This window comes from Drosophila mauritiana, unplaced genomic scaffold (assembly GCF_004382145.1).
Source record: "Drosophila mauritiana strain mau12 unplaced genomic scaffold, ASM438214v1 U_29, whole genome shotgun sequence".
Classification (NCBI taxonomy): domain Eukaryota; kingdom Metazoa; phylum Arthropoda; class Insecta; order Diptera; family Drosophilidae; genus Drosophila; species Drosophila mauritiana.
The window spans coordinates 15,822-28,790 of record NW_022881427.1 but is presented as its reverse complement, the minus strand read 5'-3'; the positions used below and the strand labels follow the sequence as shown (position 1 = coordinate 28,790).

The window sequence follows — 12,969 nt, the reverse complement described above, 5'->3', positions numbered from 1 at the left end:
CCAAAAATCATATAAATACATAAGTTTTGAACAATATCAGAGGTCAGCAACGGTCTTTCCTCTATAATACTAAGATAATATGGGAATATTTTCAGCATTTTTTCCCTTATACATTTATACATATAATAATTAATCATTTATATGTATATTATTTAATTTACTCATATTATTGCCAAAATCATATAAATACATAAGTTTTGAACAATATCAGAGGTCAGCAACGGTCTTTCCTCTATAATACTAAGATAATGTGGGAATATTTCATCATTTTTTCCTTTATACATTTATACATATAATATTTAATCATTTTATATGTATATTATTTAATTTACTCATATAATTGCCAAAATCATATAAATACATAAGTTTTGAACAATATCAGAGGTCGGCAACGGTCTTTCCTCTATAATACTAAGATAATATGGGAATATTTCAGCATTTTTTCCCTTATACATATAATAATTAATCATTTTCATATGTATATTATTTAATTTACTCGTATAATTGCCAAAATCCTATGAAGACATAAGAGAATACAATATGAGAGGTCGGCGCAACCATAATATAGTAGTTGATGACGAGGTGTTTGGCAACTTGATACAATTCTTTAAAAAGTCTTTATATTAATTATATGATAGGGACAATATCATATGCGTCACTAAATTGATGACGAGGTGTTTGGCAACGTGACACAATCATTAAAGTCTTTATATTAATTATATGATAGAGACAATATCATATGCGTCACTAAATTGATGACGAGGTATTTGGCAACTTGATAGAATTCTTTAAAGTCTTTATATCAAAAATTATATGATAGGGACAATATCATATGCGTCACTAAATTGATGACGAGGTGTTTGGCAACTTGACACAATTCATTAAAGTCTTTATATTAATTATATGATAGAGACAATATCATATGCGTCACTAAATTGATGACGAGGTATTTGGCAACTTGATATAATTCTTTAAAGTCTTTATATCAAAAATTATATGATAGGGACAATATCATATGCGTCACTAAATTGATGACGAGGTGTTTGGCAACTTGACACAATTCATTAAAGTCTTTATATTAATTATATGATAGGGACAATATCATATGCGTCACTAAATTGATGACGAGGTATTTGGCAACTTGATACAATTCTTTAAAGTTTTTATATCAAAAATTATATGATAGGGACAATATCATATGCGTCACTAAATTGATGACGAGGTGTTTGGCAACTTGACACAATTCATTAAAGTCTTTATATTAATTATATGATAGGGACAATATCATATGCGTCACTAAATTGATGACGAGGTATTTGGCAACTTGATACAATTCTTTAAAGTTTATATCGACAATATCATATGCGTCACTAAATTGATGACGAGGTGTTTGGCAACTTGCATTAAAGTCACAATATCATATGCGTCACTAAATTGATGACGAGGTATTTGGCAACTTGATATAATTCTTTAAAGTCTTTATATCAAAAATTATATGATAGGGACAATACTCTATGCGTCACTAAATTGATGACGAGGTGTTTGGCAACTTGACACAATTCATTAAAGTCTTATATTAATTATATGATAGGGACAATATCATATGCGTCACTAAATTGATGACGAGTATTTGGCAACTTGATACAATTCTTTTAAAGTTTTATATCAAAAATATATGATAGGGACAATATCATATGCGTCACTAAAATTGATGACGAGGTGTTTGGCAACTTGACACAATTCATAAAGTCTTTATATTAATTATATGATAGGGACATATCATATGCGTCACTAATTGATGACGAGGTATTTGGCAACGTGATAGAATCTTAAATCTTTATATCAAAATTATACGATAGGGACAATATCATATGCGTCACTAAATGATGACGAGGTATTTGGCAACTTGATATAATTCTTTAAAGTCTTTTATATCAAAAATTATATGATAGGGACAATATCATATGCGTCACTAAATTGATGACGAGGTGTTTGTTTGGCTACAGGAAAAATCATTTATTTATCGAATCATCAAGCAAAGGATAAGCTTCAGTGGATCGCAGTATGGCAGCTGCTCAACCACTTACAACACCTTGCCTGTTACAAAAGTCGTTTACAATTGATTCTAGGCTTTGTCATTGTATTAAATAATGCTTTTATATGTAACTAGCGCGGGCATCAGGTGATCGAAGATCCTCCTAATTTACTATGTTACAAATTACATTGGCATCACATCCATTGTCGTTTATAAAATAAATTATAAACTTTAAATGGTTTAGAAGCCATACAATGCAAATGCCCCTTATTTATCATTGCAGTCCAGCACGGATACGACCTTAGAGGCGTTCAGGCATAATCCAACGGACGTAGCGTCATACCACTGTTCGCTCGAACAAGTATTGTGCCATGGTCCGTACCTGCGGTTCCTCTCGTACTACGCAGGAATGCTGTCGCAACAACGTTTGTCATTAGTAGGGGTAAAACAACCTGTCTCACGACGGTCTAAACCCAGCTCACGTTCCCTTGCATGGGTGAACAATCCAACGCTTGGTGAATTTGCTTCACATGATAGGAAGAGCCGACATCGAAGGATCAAAAAGCGACGTCGCTATGAACGCTTGGCCGCCACAAGCCAGTTATCCCTATGGTAACTTTTCTGACACCTCTTGTTAAAAACTCTTTAAACCAAAAGGATCGATAGGCCGAGCTTTTGCTGTCCCTGTGTGTACTGAACACCGAGATCAAGTCAGCATTGCCCTTTTGCTCTATGTGTGGTTTCTGTCCGCACTGAGCTGGCCTTGGGACACCTCCGTTATTATTTGAGAGATGTACCGCCCAGTCAAACTCCCTACCTGGCAATGTCCTTGAATTGGATCATACCTGAGTAATTGGAGTTATACCAAATTTTCAAATCAAAAATACATAAATGCATCGTTTTATTAAAGAATTTGTTTGCGATTATATAACAAACTCGTGATACTTTGATCAAGAAGCTTGCATCAAAACCCAATACCATAAGATATAATAAATATATCCGTATAATGGCTAGGAAATGATACACGTTCCATTTAATCAAGTAAGTAAGGAAACAATAAGAGTAGTGGTATTCATTGACGATACCAAACCGAGGTCTATATCTCCCACTTATTCTACACCTCTTATGTCTCCTTACACTGCCAGATTAGAGTCAAGCTCAAAAGGGTCTTCTTTCCCCGCTAATTATTCCAAGCCCGTTCCCTTGGCTGTGGTTTCGCTAGATAGTAGATAGGGACAACGACGACTTTTCAGATCTCTCCGAACTTGTTTTACGTGGCGTGTTCCACACTGAAGGGATTACAACCACGACACCCTGAACACCCACAAGTGGTGCATGTATCAACATGGTGTATGTGTCTGGATACGCCAGACAAGCGTCCGGACTAGAAGCTATAGCTATGTACATAGCGACCACCCCGGTAGCAATTCGAGTACTTGCTTGCCGGGCAAGCACTCCCCCTTGCTGAGGAGCGAGATCTACCTAAAATCTCTACTGATCTCTGGGTCACAGCACCCGAGTTTTGCGCAACTAGCACCGTAACTCAAACGTCGAACACGAAGGCTCTACCCGCGATATGGGTACCAACCACAGCCACCACGATACTCCACCAGGGGCCTACCTCAATGTGCAGTCTTGGATAGCTGCACAACCCGTGGTACCGAAAGAGAGGCTCGGTGGGCCTCCTCCTTTTGCTCCGACAAGCAGGGTTAGAGGGACCTATGGCTATATTAGTCGCCTCTTACGACAAGCAATAGCGGACTGTGGAAGTATTCTCGCCCGCTAACCACACGGCGAAGTTGTTGGGCTAAACACCCCTCCTCCTACGGAACACTTCGTCCGCAAACACTGCCAGCCGTTGAGTCCTCTGTTGATCTTCCAGGATTCTATCGAAGGTCCAGTTTTCGCCAAGGCGCTGCACTCCAAGTCCATCGAGGTTCCGCAAATCTGCATATAGGGGGCAAGCGCACAATATGTGCATCCAGTCCTCATATGGATCTCACAAGCGCAAGCAGTGGGTATCAGCTGAGGGCTCTCCCTTGCAAAAATGCGTTAAACGACCCGTGACCTGTCAGCAGGTAAGAGTCTCATCGAGAATCCAAATCTTGGATCCCGATAGGCGAGAGTGACATATGGGATGAATTTATGCCGTCACCCGTCCTGGTTCGCTGTCATCATCCCATCTGTTCTGCCAACTCTGCAGTAAGCACTCTTCTAGGCGAGTCTTCCTCTGCTTCCAGCTTAGACACGTAGTGTCCTCGTCATATAGCCAGTCGTTCCCTCCACGGGGTATCCACGCTTCAGCTTGTATTTGACCGCTAAAAACTTAGCAGCCAAGTCAAGCGGGGGAGCTCCACCAAGTACTGCAGTGCCACTGTGGACACTGTTCGGCATACCGAAAGGCATCCAAGCAGATTAGCCTCTGGCAGGAGGCTAGTCGTCTCCGGGCGGCTACTTGCTCGGCGGTGTCATACCATACCGGGGCACCAAACAGCACACAAGGTGCCATGAGTCCGTCATATATGGTCCGCCTGGCTCGAGGACTGAGCCCCAGTCGGCTCGAAGCACACGCGCCAATGCTCCAACGACTCCGGTCATCCGCTGGCGAAGCGAAGCTATGTGCGTGAGGAATTTCATTCCTTCACTGACCGTGATGCAAGGTACCGACAGCTACGCACATACGGAAGGTTCGCTCCCAGCAAACCTCACCGTAGGCGCACGTCTCAAGGCACCTTTTAGCAGCATTATTACCGTCTTGCTGGTCGAGACGGCAACGCCAACTTCCGCTCCCACGCTTCTACGATGGACATCAGCTGTGCCTCCTTTTTCCTCTAGCATAGCTCGGGAATTTCCCTCGACGAGAAGCAGCAAGTCATCAGCGTATGCACTCAGCTGGCAATACGGCTGGAGACGCTGAAGCAGTACATCCATCAGAATGTCCCAGATAAATGGGCCACTGATTGACCCTGCGGGCAGCCTCTAGTTACCGGTACTTCCACAGTACCGGAACTGCTTCGGATCACTGCTCTTCGGCCGGAGAAAAAGCTCTGCCACAAGCCATCTCCCGGCATCCCAAGTCTGCTAGTCGGCGGAGTGCAGCACTCCATTCGACGTTGTCGAATGCTCCTTTGAAGTCCACGAATGTGCCGAGCACGTATTGCGCCGGGCTGGCACAAACACTGCTCTTCACGTGTCTCCAAGCATCCTCCACACATCGTCCTTGGCGAAATCCAAACTGCCATCTGCAGCCTTCCGGAAGAACTTCTCTCACACGATTCACCATGATGGCCTCGAGCACCTTACCAAAGACTGGCAGCAAGCATATTCCTCTATATGAGGAGGGCTCACACTTGTCCTTATCTGGCCTTTGAGCGCGCGAGACAACTCGTGGGCACTTCCACTCAGCGGGAAAGTATCCTAATCGGATGCATCGGGAAAACAACGATGCTAGGTGCTCGGGTATGGCGCGCCAGACTGCCTTGCAGATAGTGCCATTGATGCCGTCCAAGCCGGGAGAGCGCCTGCTCTTCAACCGGGCAACACATGCATCAACCTCGAATTCTTCGAGGGCCGGTGGGACTTCCTCCGCGATGGCAGTCGGTGCTTCGGACTCCGCAACTGGGAAGAAATTGCGGAGGAGCACTCGTGCACAGTCACCCAATCAGTGATGAGCTCGCCATTCACGCGGAGGCACCCAATCTCCGTGCACTTTCTGCGGCCTCGGCAAATCTTGTAGACGCGCCCCCATGGGTCGTCGGCATGATCTCCACGAAGCGTTTCCAGTCATCCATTTTCGCCCTCCCAATGAGCTTCTTGTAGTTTGCTGAGGCCCGCCTCAGCTCGACCACTACACGCTCTATAGCGGCACCGTCATCACGACGCCTTCCATCTTGGAGTAGGCGACGAAGTCTCCGGACTTCGCGCCTTGCAGCGCAGAGGTCGGCAGTCCACCAACGTGCTCTCCTGTTGGGCGATCGAATTGACTTTCTTCCCAGCGCAATATCACATACATTATGTACTATACTGCGCAGGGTCGAAACTTGCTGGTCCAACGGCGACTCTGAGAAGTTTTCCGGAAGTTCGGCTGCTCTACTCACCATTTCCTCCTTGAACAATCGCCAACGTGCATTGGAGAAGTTCCAGGACGGCACAGGAGCTATGCTCTCAACTGCGCGCGCGGTAGTTGGTTCGGCCACAACAGTAATGATGTTGTGGTCACTCAATTCCCACTCGTCCACTCTCCACTCATATGTGGCCCACATAGATGCTGCCTCATTGACGATTGTCACGTCGATATCGCTAGTAGCTCTGTGATTATCGAACGTGTACACCTCTGTTGACTGGTTTAGGGCGGCGACTCTTGCCTCCAGCATCCACTCTGACAGCAGCTCACCCCGTCTGTAGTTAGCTTGCCCCTCGGCATGACGAGAGAGTTTGCTAAGCCACATGGGGGACACTGCATTCGCGTCGAGGCCCAGGATTGCGGGGGTTCTGCTGGCCTGCAGCAGGACCGCATCCATGTACCGGAGGTACGGTTCCAGAGGTGCATCGAACTGGCAGTATGCGGCGCAAAGGAAGATTGAGCCAAAGCTCCCTTTAACGACCAGACATACGCCATAATCCGTGGTGAGGGTCTCCACTGGCATACAGATGGCTTCCTGTTGATCTACTAGGATGGCTGCCTTCCCTCGCCGATCGGTGAAAATTCTCATTCCTTCAGGCAGCACATCCATTCCGTCCCCGCCGAGATACGGCTCCTGCACCAGCGCGAACATAGACTCCGATCTCCTGAGTCGGACTCCGAGCTCGATGGTCGCAGCTCTGCCTCGGCCACAGTTCGCTTGGATGAAGCTAAACATTAATGTCTAGCTTGCACCCTCGCCAGCAACGCCCCGTATATCGGGCACACGTTCGAGAGCATGTAATGCCCCGAGGGTTGCCCTCTGTGACGGCAGTTCCGGCAGTCCACCGGGTTTTGGCACTTTGCCGCGGTGTGGCCTTGTTGCCCGCACTGGCGGCAGACATTGTCCTTCTGCCGGCATTCGCTGACCTTGTGGTCGAAACCCACGCATCTGTGGCAGGCGTATGTGCGGACCTGTGCTCGGCATCGGAATGAGAACCACTTGATGTAGACACGACCTACATCAAGCTTCGCCATCGCGCGGTCGTCTACCTCTAGCGTTACATTTACTGTGGCGCCGTCGGTTACCGACCACGCCTTGGTCACCAGGTGCACGGACTTCTTAAATTGGGACATAGTCATATCGCTGTCGAAGTTATTTCCATGCAGCTCCTGCATGAATTCCTCAGGGCCGATAGCTGTGTCGACGTCATAGACGACGACCTTCGGCTTCTCGGCCGCATTCCGTGCCACATTTAGCCCAACTTCAGCGAACCTCTTTGATGCTACCACCTTCTGCAGCTCTCCAACTGAAGGAGTACGAATGATCGCACCACCACCTCGACGGAGCTCACGTACCTCATGTACTCTGACTCCGAGGGAGGGTGCAACCATCGTTCGCACCTTTTCCGCTATAGCTTTCCCGATAGCGCAGGGTCGTCGCACTTCACCACCGCTGACCACGTCTCGCGAACCTTGGTGGTCCGCGGGGCAGCGATGGGTGCAACCTGTGGCATCTGGGGAGCATTGGCGGCCGTATTCTTTAACGGATTCGACGACGGCGGCGGCGGTGGCGGCATAGCGAGCCGCGTCTCCAGTTCTCCACACCGGAGCATTAACGCCAGCACCAGCTCATCGTAGCGGCTGATAGCATACGAGAGCTCTTCCGTGTCCACTTCTCCTAGGCTGCGGAAGCTGCTTCTCACCATGCGCTGGGTGGCCGACAGCTCTGCCATCATGGCTGCTTGCCCAGCACGGGCGGCAGCGGTAGCGGCAGTGGCAGGGGGGGGAAAAAATTTTGCAGCAGTGGAAACGGGGAGGCAGCAGTGTGGTCGGCAGCAGGGGCAGCAGTAGGATCAACAGCGGTGGCAGCAGCGTGGGGGGGGTAGCCGCCCGGGCGTCCTCCAGCGACGAAAACGCCTCCTCCAGTACACCAACGGGTTCTGGCACTCCATTCGATGCCAGGGCAACCAATTTCGCCTGCGTCGGCGCCGAGCTCTTAGAGGCCAGATGGCTTTCTGCGCCTGCGTCGTTTGGACTTCCTCGAAGCACTACTTCCGCTCAAGGCACTCACGCTGCTGTCGCTCTCGATCGGCATAACTCCGATGGTGGCTCCTCCTACCGTCGACGCCAGCAACCGTATGCTCGTTTGCTCAGTGACAAAAGGTAGATGCTCTAGAGCTCCACCTATCGGTAGCGTCTGGTAGCACTAAAACTGTCCCTATACACAAACCCTAGCAGTGACTGCCACCAATAAGCTTTTTGACAGCTGCTCAAAAAGCTTACTCGAAAAACTTACTCGTAAGCTCGCCTCGCAGCACGTGCGGAGTGGAAAATTTCCAATAGTTTATTGTTATAATTTCCAAACCGCTTGTTTTTAACACTCGACAATTTTCACTCGACTTCCGCGGAGCACTAAATCACCGATTTAATTACTTTCCAACAAGGAAAACTTAGTTATTCGCAATCTGTACACGAGCGCAACGAAAACACGTCCGTCGTTAATCCATTCATGCGCGTCACTAATTAGATGACGAGGCATTTGGCTACCTTAAGAGAGTCATAGTTACTCCCGCCGTTGACCCGCGCTTACTTGAATTTCTTCACTTTGACATTCAGAGCACTGGGCAGAAATCACATTGTGTCAACACCCGCTAGGGCCATCACAATGCTTTGTTTTAATTAGACAGTCGGATTCCCCAAGTCCGTGCCAGTTCTGAATTGATTGTTAATTGATAATCGTTATAATTGATAAGAACTAATTGGTTTAACCCAAATAGTATTCTTAAAAATTTTAGCAAGAAAGTTCCACAATTGGCTACGTAACTAAACTATCCGGGGAACAAGTAACTAACATAAATGCTAGAAACTCTATTTACCCAGAACGAGCACATAAACCATGTTATTGTTTCCCAATCAAGCCCGACTATCTCAATCTTCAGAGCCAATCCTTATCCCGAAGTTACGGATCTAATTTGCCGACTTCCCTTACCTACATTATTCTATCGACTAGAGACTCTTCACCTTGGAGACCAGCTGCGGATATTGGTACGGCCTGTTGAGAAGTTTGCGTGTCCCCACCATAAATTTTCAAGGTCCGAGAGAAAATATCGACACAACAGTATATGTCATGCTCTTCTAGCCCATCTACCATATCTCTCTGCGAAAGACTTCCATGGTAGTACGGCTATAAAACAGAAAAGAAAACTCTTCCGATATCTCTCGACGGCTTCTTTATGGTCGTTCCTGTTGCCAGGATGAGCACGAGGCCCATATTTAATAACAAACGGATACTCAACAGGTTACGGAATTGGAACCGTATTCCCTTTCGTTCAAAATTATTCAAGTGTATTATATTCGCTTTGTTTATATAGTTAGGCATTTTTGTTTTACTTGAAAATTTTCGGCTTTCGCCTTGAACTTAGGACCGACTAACTCGTGATCAACCACTGTTCACACGAAACCCTTCTCCACTTCAGTCCTCCAAGGTCTCATTCGATTATTTGCTACTACCACCAAGATCTGTACCAATGGCAGCTCCATGCAGGCTTACGCCAACACTTCTACGCATACCATTGTACCTTCCTACTCACTAAAGTTTTCAAAATTTATATCACAAGTAATATAAATCATCTACTTTAGCGGTAATGTATAGGTATACAACTTAAGCGCCATCCATTTTAAGGGCTAGTTGCTTCGGCAGGTGAGTTGTTACACACTCCTTAGCGGATTTCGACTTCCATGATCACCGTCCTGCTGTTTTAAGCAACCAACGCCTTTCATGGTATCTGCATGAGTTGTTAATTTGGGCACCGTAACATTACGTTTGGTTCATCCCACAGCGCCAGTTCTGCTTACCAAAAGTGGCCCACTGGGCACATTATATCATAACCTTGAACTTCATATCAAGAAAGTTAAGGTTCTTACCCATTTAAAGTTTGAGAATAGGTTAAGATCGTTTCGACCCTAAGGCCTCTAATCATTCGCTTTACCAGATAAGATTATTTATATAATATTAAAATGCACCAGCTATCCTGAGGGAAACTTCGGAAGGAACCAGCTACTAGATGGTTCGATTGGTCTTTCGCCCCTATACTCAATTCTGACAATCGATTTGCACGTCAGAACTGTTTCGGTCTTCCATCAGGGTTTCCCCTGACTTCAACCTGATCAAGTATAGTTCACCATCTTTCGGGTCACAGCATATATGCTCAAGGTACGTTCCAGTTAGAGGCATAAATAATATAAATATACATTATACATAACTATATAGAACGCCCCGGGATTGTGTTAATTAGCTATAAATAGCTAAAAAACTAATCCCATTATTAGTCAAGTTAATTACGCTATTAGGTTTACATCCCAATAACTTGCACATATGTTAGACTCCTTGGTCCGTGTTTCAAGACGGGTCCCGAAGGTATCCTGAATCTTTCGCATTGTTAATCATACAAGAGCATATAATAAACACAAAAATCAATGATAATTATGCCATTATATAATTCCGAAAAATTAACGCTCTGTAATAATATAAATCTATCAGCACTTTATCAATTAATAACATTTATTCTGTGTTAAAATGCAAGCAATTTAATTGGAATAAACTATAAGTTATATTTTATGATAAATTTGGGATATGCTAATAGATTACAATGTCCTTATATGGAAAAAATGCACATTATTCTTAATAATATTATTTAAATATTACAATTTTAATGATGAATTTTCCATAACGGATATTCAGGTTCATCGGGCTTAACCTCTAAGCAGTTTCACGTACTGTTTAACTCTCTATTCAGAGTTCTTTTCAACTTTCCCTCACGGTACTTGTTTACTATCGGTCTCATGGTTATATTTAGTTTTAGATGGAGTTTACCACCCACTTAGTGCTGCACTATCAAGCAACACGACTCTTTGGAAACATCATCTAGTAATCATTAAACGTTATACGGGCCTGGCACCCTCTATGGGTAAATGGCCTCATTTAAGAAGGACTTAAATCATTAATTTCTCATACTAGATATTGACGCTCCATACACTGCATCTCACATTTGCCATATAGACAAAGTGACTTAGTGCTGAACTGTTTCTTTTCGCTCGCCGCTACTAAGAAAATCCTTGTTAGTTTCTTTTCCTCCCCTAATTAATATGCTTAAATTCAGGGGGTAGTCCATATGAGTTGAGGTTGTATATATAACTATTTTTTGCCATAAATTCTTTATATATAAATGATAAACAATCAATTAAATTCGTTATAAATAGTTCCAATAGTTCTTGTAAGCAAAGTTATTTTTATCCATTTAACGAACCAACGAAGAATAATAACAAAACCAAGATTTTTCTTTTTCCGAATCATTAATAAGAGACAATTCTAGATGAAAAATATTTCAATTTTTTATGCTAGACATTTCCTCAGTATTATTTGATTGAAAAAGAAAATATTTCTCTTCGTTTTTCACATTCAAATGTGAGATTAATGTTTTTCATTTCTTTTTTAATATTATGAATAAAATCATTATTTAATCCAATAATATACCATATGCTTATAAAAAAATTTATAAACAACTTAATTTAGCATAGTCTTACAACCCTCAACATATGTAGTCCAAGCAGCACTATAAAATTAATTAAAGTACATAAACAGCATGGACTGCGATATGCGTTTCAAAATGTCGATGTTCATGTGTCCTGCAGTTCACACGATGACGCACAGTTTGCTGCGTTCTTCATCGACCCATGAGCCGAGTGATCCACCGCTTAGAGTTTTATAATTCATTTTTATATAATATCAATATTGTTTTTATTGAAAGAAATTAAAAATACACCATTTTACTGGCATATATCAATTCCTTCAATAAATTTATTTTTTATACCTAAAATAAATGTTGCGATATGTCTTAGTTTCATATAAGCATTATGTATCATAAAAATCTGGTTATGGTTTTGCTATTTTGGGTGACACATACTGGCAAAATTTATATAAAACATTAAACCTGATGGATGACAGGTACAAACATTGTATATTTTAGGTTGTTGCATTAGCCAACGTATGCTCATAACATAGATGAACATACATATTCGCAACGGTGTATATTATGGTCCATATACCACACACACTTATTTTGAATACCACATTCAAAATTATTTTAATTTTAATTCGACTTCTACTTTCAAATTTTGTTCAGTTTCTTCGATTTCCATTTTCGAGAATTTGTTTTTAATAGGAAACGCCATTGTTGTAGTAGGTACTGCCACAAATACGCACAACAACATTAATAATGTTAAAGTCTTTTTATGAGGTTGCCAAGCCCCACATATAAAATAAAAGCCATCTTCATTTTATTTTGACTTTAACTTTTGATTCCGTGGAATCATTTTGTAATATTTTTATTTTGGGTAAATTGTATTTATTTGTATTATAACAAATGTTTATTAACGATAAGGATATTATACAATAATGATCCTTCCGCAGGTTTCACCTACGGAAACCTTGTTACGACTTTTACTTCCTCTAAATAATCAAGTTCGGTCAACTTTTTGCGAAACAACCGTAACACGCAAGGCGTCACAGTGATCACGTCCGGAGACCTCACTAAATAATTCAATCGGTAGTAGCGACGGGCGGTGTGTACAAAGGGCAGGGACGTAATCAATGCGAGTTAATGACTCACACTTACTGGGAATTCCAAGTTCATGTGAACAGTTTCAGTTCACAATCCCAAGCATGAAAGTGGTTCAGCGGTTTACCCGGACCTCTCGGTCTAGGAAATACACGTTGATACTTTCAATTTAGCGCGCGTGCAGCCCAGGACAT

At 43.4% G+C, this 12,969-nt stretch overlaps 1 pseudogene; it reads right to left on the bottom strand.

The window, feature by feature from the left end:
- Positions 1-2,023: 2,023 nt before the first annotated feature.
- Positions 2,024-11,343, bottom strand: LOC117149686 (annotated as a pseudogene).
- Between the last annotated feature and the right edge of the window lie 1,626 nt (positions 11,344-12,969).